Source organism: Opisthorchis viverrini (genome assembly GCF_000715545.1).
Source record: "Opisthorchis viverrini unplaced genomic scaffold opera_v5_161, whole genome shotgun sequence".
NCBI lineage: Eukaryota > Metazoa > Platyhelminthes > Trematoda > Opisthorchiida > Opisthorchiidae > Opisthorchis > Opisthorchis viverrini.
Genome location: NW_008751815.1, coordinates 572,477 through 580,313, shown reverse-complemented (window position 1 = coordinate 580,313; position 7,837 = coordinate 572,477). Strand labels below are relative to the sequence as shown.

The following is a 7,837-nucleotide window of genomic DNA, read 5'->3' as shown; positions in this document are numbered from 1 at the left end:
GGGGTCATATTCCTGTCTTCTAAAACAAGACAAAAATCTTCGGGTGAACGGCACCAACACGCATATTGTCTCCACACACACCTGAATGTCGTTGTGTAAGTAGCAACTTTGTACCTCGGTGTATTTTACTGTGCACAAAAAAGTGTTTTTTAGAAAGTTTTCACCTTGTGTGCAACTGTTCTGGTGTCAGAGCTTCCTGTCGAAACCCAAAGATTACGATCCACTCGCGTCAGGGGAAGTTTTCATAAAGTCATTGTTGGTTTCAAACAACAGGTTCCCTAGAACTATCTAGCTTTCATTGTATAAGGTCCCCTGAGGGTATAGGTAACCCGTGCGCCGAGTTAAAAGGCTCGAGCCACACAAAAAAGGCTAAAAAAATACTTACAGCTTCCTTGCACCCCAGGTTCGGTTTTTATTTGTGCTAAAGCAAAATAAAACAAACTGAAGCGGTCAGCATCCAGAAAAACTAACGCGGATACTGTCTAATCAAATAATCATCTTGTGACTCGATCATTCTACGAAATGACTGTCAGCCTCCGCTGTATTCTAAAGTGTAGACCATCAGGTTTTCTCACGAGGATAGCAATGCAAAAGCTAAAACAATTTGTGCTTTGAGACAGTACTTCGTCATTGATGATGAGTCTACGTTGTTCATTCCATCTTAGAAACTTGTTAAACTTCTCGATGAAGTTGATTATGAGGTTCAACAGCGAAACAAAACGCAACAGAATTTTCTAGTATGATTACCCAGTATTTCACGAGATACATGGATGTAGGTGCGTTTCTCCTTAAAAACGATCAGATAGATGGAAAACACATGTGAAAAATGACTCCCCGATTCTTACTCATTGAAGGTTGAAACATCGGATACTGTGGTTGTAAAGCTGAAGTTTGAGAGAGAAAATTATTTTTTTCAAAAAAAGTTTCGCGCCGAGTTCATGAATTTTCTTTAGTTTTCGAAGGCATCTCGTAGAGTTTCTGTGACTATTTGTCAATACTCCTGCGACAACCGGGGATTTGGCTGTATAATTATTGATTAATCAATACTGCATCTAGCTACAACCCGGTCACCTTCATCCGACGCAGTAAGACTTTGCACAGAGTGTCAAGCACACAGTGCATGAAACCTTGAAAACATATCCTGATCCCGAGACTTCATACTATTGTTCAAGTGTTCACCAGTTTTAACTTTGTGTTCGGCGCACCTCCGCTCAATTTAAAAGGAACAGCCTAAATCTCTCCATAAAGGAAACTAGTCACAAGTTTGCAGAAAACTCTTCGACAGCCCACGACCGGTTTTGCCTTTCTTGGGGCTCATCAGGCAGGCGCGGCCCCCGAGTTTCCGTCAAATCTATGTTCTACTTGAAATTGAGTCTCCCGTGAAAACCAAATTGATTTGCAAATGAGTGTATTTCTCGAAAACAGTGCAACCTTGGGTTCAAGTAGATCGTAAGGATGACGGAGGCTCGGGGACTGCGCCTACCTGATGAGCCCCAAGAAGGGCGAAACCGGTCGTGGGATGTCGAAAAGTTTTCAGCAACGTTATGAGTAGTTTCCTTTATGAAAATAGGCTGAATTTCTCTTCGCTGAGGTCAGGTTATGATAATAATTCAGCTAAAAATAACATCAGTTGCCGGAACTCTGATGCTCAATACATTCCTACACTCACTACCAAGGTTATCTTGAGACAGCCTGGTGCCACACATTCAGTTGCTTAAAAACATCATGGATTGGGGATGCCGCTGAGTTCCAGGTGAGCCTCCGAAAAACCAAATTTGTTTGCAAATGAGTGTGTTTTGCTAATTTCGTGCAATTTCGGTTCAAGTAGAACACAAGGTTGACGGAAACTCGGGGACTGCGTCTACCTGACGAGCCGCAAGAAGGACGAAACCAGTCATGGGCTGTCGAGGAATTTCCTGCAACCTTATGAGTATAATGTTGAGGACCATCATCCTCCTTAAAGGTTTGTGTTGTCCGATGTAGCGGTCTTCATTACCTATAAGTGTTGACTATTTTAAGTAGGCGACTGACAAAAGAGCACCGAATTTTCTTATAAAATGAATCGGCGTGACGAATTTTGCAGCCTAAAAAATACAACCCACATAATATGATACCGTGAAATCCTGAATAGTTGTGACCTCAATTACCGAATTGGGATGCTTGAAGCTACAGGCGTAAGGATCTGAGCAAACTGGTTGTTTTTTCCGAAGCCATCTGGGGGTGGAAGGGGGGAGCTCAGCTGTGTTTGTCGATCAACTGAGCTCTCTGTTAGGTATCCCGAGTCAAGTGGCACTGCGGATGTTGTTGATCTACTGGCTGATTACGTTGCTTTACTTGTAAACAGATGTGTCGATATATACCTACTTGAACTGCCATCCACCCGTTCTGGAGCATTTTTTCAGCTTACTGGCCGTGTACCGAAGTGCGGCGTTTCCAGTGTCTAAAGCTTCGTTAATCGAGGATAAGGGGAACGAGGGAGTGGGGGACGCCCTAGTCTGTGCATGGACAACAAACAGATCTGCTTGTTCAATATGACAGGAAGTGTGAGCTATTCAGGGAAGGCGATAGCATTGATGAGGGACGTCTATTAGCTGAGTGACACGGCCATACCTAGAAGGGTCACCAACCGCTGGTTTGTCTAGTCCCCATCCGGCAGGTATCAGTCGGCTCCATCTGATACAAGACTAGGCGAATAAGGCTGTAGGAGGCAAATGGTTCTCCGGGATAAGGAGTACATCGATTGGTCAGTGTATTCTTTGGATAGTGACCGATTGATATATGGAGGCAGAATGAATTTCTCCGATTTGATGTCCTCATCAAATCAGAACGATATTTTTAGTACCGATGATTAAAAACCCATGACCTCCGAAGGTGTCCCGCAAGCGTCTGTGATGCACAAAGCAGGTTAGCTTAAATCGCGTCGTTGTACACTGTGTTGTTGGCAGTCAAGCTGGTGACACGTGGGCAAAGTCCGCCTTGATGGAGTACCTAGCCAATTATCTCACACATTAAAAAAGGAAGCACTGAGACCTGATTTCGTCCTCGTAACGACTAAGTAGTCACGATGGGATCAGGGCTCCGAGTACTTGGTGATCGTGGATGCATCCGAACCATAAGGCTTCGTTAGGGTATACTGGCAGTTCGGTCAACCTGGTCTGCGTTCCCTGTGCCTCAAATATCGACTCAATGATGGTCCTGATCAGACCAGGACATATCTAAATCAGAATGTGACTACCAAAAGCACAAGGTCTGATGCAAAATGCAAAAAAACAATAGAGACATATAAGAACAACCTCAGAATCCAAGATCACTTTTCAAAAGGTAGGAATCGGTCTAAATTTTTGCCTTCCATGCGATGTTTTGAAAACAAAATATTCTACTAGAGAGAGAGAGAGTTCTGGATCCGAGTGCGGACTACCTTGGTTCAACAAAACCACTGGACTACCCGCAATCGTCCATTATGATCCATCAATTAACGCAAAAATCATTACTTTCCCTAAAATACTCATTCTTTCAAAGCTGATCGCAACAACGAGCAGATTTCATGTAGCATCATCAATTGGTTCACTACAATTACTTACTTGGAACACCTGCAGAGGCAAACGAACTGATCAATACTTTTCGCGAACAAGACGCAAGTGATGCACACGAATTCAGGTACTTTCGAAGCACAGAATAGTATAAGTCGTCCGGCCAAGCAATAGCCCTGTACTGTATCGGAAGTAACACTCAGCCAACTTCCCAAACCATCCGGACAAAGCCGGATTGAATTCAACCGTATTCCTCAGCTGGGTGATGTGTTTTTGTCTCACACAAACCGGATCTCTGCACACACACATAGGCCTCAAAGATGATATTGGGTATTCGGACAAGATACCGTATTAACCCGAGTCATTCACTTGGGCCGGAAGAACACCCGCATGGTACACTGCATCAAAATGCCACATGAGCCAGACACGGTATTTTCGTAAATGTGTAACATTCCACCGCAATCAACTCGGCTTAGTTGTGCTTTTATAGAGGTTCATTTTTGGGTGTTCTTTCTGCGCACTAACACTCTCCAGGGTGGCTGATCGGGTACAGCTAACTCCTGTCATTACAAAAAAGCGGTCGTATTTGTTCGCTTGGAGTTGCGTGGATGTGTAACTGACGCCAAAATAAGAAGTTTGAAATGAAACTACTCACAAGGTTGCTGAAAACTCTTTGACAGCCCACGACCGGTTTCGCCCTTCCACTTTGGGCTCATCAGGTAGGCGCAGTCCCCGAGTTTTCGTCAACCTTATGTTCTACTTGAAATGACTTTGTGGCGATAGCTTGTATTTCCTCATCATCATCCAACAACACGTCAGTCTGCTGGGGTCGAACAAAGTAGAAACCTGTGCTTGTGTAAATAAAGAACAAACATTCACCGGGTGGATCGCCGATCATTGCGAATCCATGAAGACAAAGTGCAGAGTGATGAAACAGGAAAAGCAGATACGGAGTGTCTGATTTTTACTCGACATGGCACGTTGGACATCCACCAAATTCCTGTTTGATTTAGTAGCATCATCAGGTCCTCCAAGGAGCTCTCGAATTCATACTTGCAAGAATGGACGCCGGTAATGAAATAAAATCGCAGGAATAGCCAAAAGTTCGAAAAAGAAGCAGTGGATGACTTTGATAGAATCTACCCTCCGTAACGTAAAGAGAATCACTAGGTTTTTGAGAGTCAGTAGGTTACACAAACGGTATGCATCTCATTCGTCATAGCAAACAGGGGAGTATAAAACAGAAATTTCAAAATAAATCATAAAATTTAGGATTCCTATAAATCAACCAATCGACCATCTTTGGTAACCCACACCAGGACCAGGGTGTGGCTGTTACGTGCGCGTGGGTTGAAGCTGAGGTTAGCTGGTCGCACAATTGGTTAGTGTTTATGGCCCCACAGCGGATAAGTGGACGTCGGTCTGTCCATATCAGCTGCGTGTGGTCAGGGCTCACAAACGCCAAGCAATAGCGTAACTAACTGATCACAGGTTCAATAACGCACAACTTGGCCAGTGAACAGCCTCTCGTGAGCTGACCACACACCATTGAACTCCAGTTCACTCTTGTTTCTCTTACCCTTTGTTGTTCCGACTGCTTCGCTCCTGATGAAGGTCACCCGCACTGGATGAACCTTTGAGTTTCGAAAGGACTTTGCAACTATTCTTGTGTTTTCTCTTCGCTAATCAAACTAGGTAGGGCAGTGAAGCGTCGGTATTGAACACCGATTCCACGCTGCCGATGATGGTAATGATGATGATGAATCAAACTAGAAAGATATCACATGGCGCACAAATCATTCAGCACGATGGAGATGTTTTGAACCATAAAATTTCCCACGCCACTTACCTTCTTGCATTGCCGAAGTTATTGTATGTGCTGTGGCAAAACATGATGGAATGGTTAAAACGAAAACTCGGTGTGGATAGTATCTTCTGGATTTCACATTCTTGCTGTTGTGAGTTGAACAGTAGCATAATATGCACTACACAAATTTACCACTGCGACCTTCAGCAATACACTCCCTAAATTTCAACTAACTGGTTGTTGTACAACTAAATGAGGCTGAACAATTAGCTGGTTTACTACTGAAATCTCAGTGCCTAGGTTTAAACATTATAGCCCGGTGAATGAGTACAAGGACTACAAATCTGTTCTTGTCGCAGCAACGATCGGTCTCGAGTAGGTTCACAGTCACTGAAAGCGGTCACGCAAAGCGTAACCAGATTGCACAAAAGTTTGTAAATTTTCTCAAAGGAAACTACTCACAAGGTTGCTGAAAACTCTTTGACAGCCCACGACCGGTTTCGCCCTTCCACTTTGGGCTCATCAGGTAGGCGCAGTCCCCGAGTTTTCGTCAGCCTTATGTTCTACATAAAAGAGTCTGCTCGAAACCGTCCTGGAGTAATGTGTATTCCATAGCTCTGAAGCCAGCAAATCGTACGAATGGATCTCTTGATTCAGGCGGTCTTATACCAGCCGTCCACAATAACCGCCTTTTCAGCCAAGCAGCCTCAATGTAACCCCAACAGCTTGACTCCAAATGCGTGCTTCCAGAGTAACAACCCTGCACATTTATATAGCATTTTCTCCACTATTTTTCAATAATAAATTAACATAAAAAGAATTCCTCAGTCAATTTTTGAGAAACCGTACAACTAGATGATCATTATTTTGTTTTTATTGGGAAATTATTCTTGGGAAAATAATTGAACCCACATGGTTGTCTGTGACCACTTGTTGCTGTCGGTCCTAGAATGAAAAGTCAAATCAAACGTACAAGTTAACAAAGAGGAAATTTCCACGCGACTAAGACATGGTAAACAGGAAACCAATCAAAAAGAGCGATGTGAAGAAGCTAAATGCGTAACAGCAGTCATAAGTAATCAATAGGGTCGGAAAAGTTTAACATATCTTGGAAACTGCGTATAAGATCTTGCGAATAAAATGCTATTGGAAAACCGTCACCTTGTGACTCATGTGCTGTTAAATCAACTTGAATCATTCACCATGCAGATTTGATGCTTTAGCTTCGTTATTTTGTTTGTCTTTTTAACCGATGATCCACGCGTTAGTATATATTCTAGAGTACAATCGTTTTAACGGATTCTTTAGTAGGAGTCTTTCGCGCAGTGAATCTCTGGTGGAAACTCTAATCTGTATTCATGTTGACTACTTTCTCAGTTTACAGGAAGCTCTAAGTAAATCAATGACGGAACCAATCAGATTGTTGGTATGCACGCTTAGTACAAGAGAACATTGGGTCTTTGAATGAGAACGCAGATCCAGCAGCCAGAGGTGGCTGGGATAACTCGATCCTAAACAAAGACGCAGATTTCGCGGTAAGAGCAATTTTTTGAGTAGATTTTTTGTAAGCACTCACCAGGTATCATGAATACCCATCAGTGTGGTTTACATGTGCACGCTCGGGATGTCTGTCTTCACTATAGGCTGATATCGTAAGCCACTTAAGCAATGATGCTTCCTTGAATTACTATCCTACCGGGACGGTGTAGAAATTGATTTCTCATCCGAATAGAAGATGACACAAGCCCCCCCTATCAAGTGTGCAAACGAGGCTCTCATTTTGATAATTTAATGATAAACAAGTATCAAAACTACATGAATATTGGGTCGATAAACGATTCTAACCTATTGAGGAGAATGTTGGTATCAGTGGCAGCGTAGAATATCTATGGCTACCGACCTTCATGTGAAGTGAAAAAAACTTCAATCTGCGGCCTTTTTTTCGTAAAATTCTCCACATTTGTGAGTCATCCTTTTCTCCTTCTACACATGTGCTTTTGTGGCACATTCTATTTTAAAGTACAAATCACTTGGTTTCAATAAAAATGCTCACAAATGCCTTTGGGTTACCCTAAAACAATGTTAAAATAACAGTTTATACCCAACTTGTCCATCTGCAACACCACCTTGGTGCCCACCTGCCGTGTTATCCAGAAGCCGCACATGGGCTGGGATATTGCTAGTTTGCTTAGGCCTAGCCAGGGGCAATCAATATGTTGTACTTGGGATCGTGTTGTAACGGTATTTTTCTCAGCTTGGTTCTCGGTCTGAGCCTCCCAAGCTAGCGTTCACGTCAAAACAGCCGCCACAGGTGTACAAGGTATAGTAACGCCCAGAACGAAGTCAGGAACAGCTGTACAGCGCTTCATGTATATAGCGTAAGCGGTTATAACTTTCTGGAAATTCTGACGCGACATTGGCAACCGGTATTCGGTCAATACTTGGTCGTGATTGGCTGTTGGGTCGAGACTTTCGACCAATCAAATCTCGCCTTGATGCC

General features: G+C 43.2%; 1 protein-coding gene across 1 annotated transcript in view; it reads right to left on the bottom strand.

The window, feature by feature from the left end:
* T265_07115 (hypothetical protein) overlaps window positions 1–7,837 on the bottom strand; it is a gene marked incomplete at both ends in the record, with an annotated part of 48,762 nt that overhangs the window by 31,443 nt on the left and 9,482 nt on the right. The window lies entirely within an intron of this gene.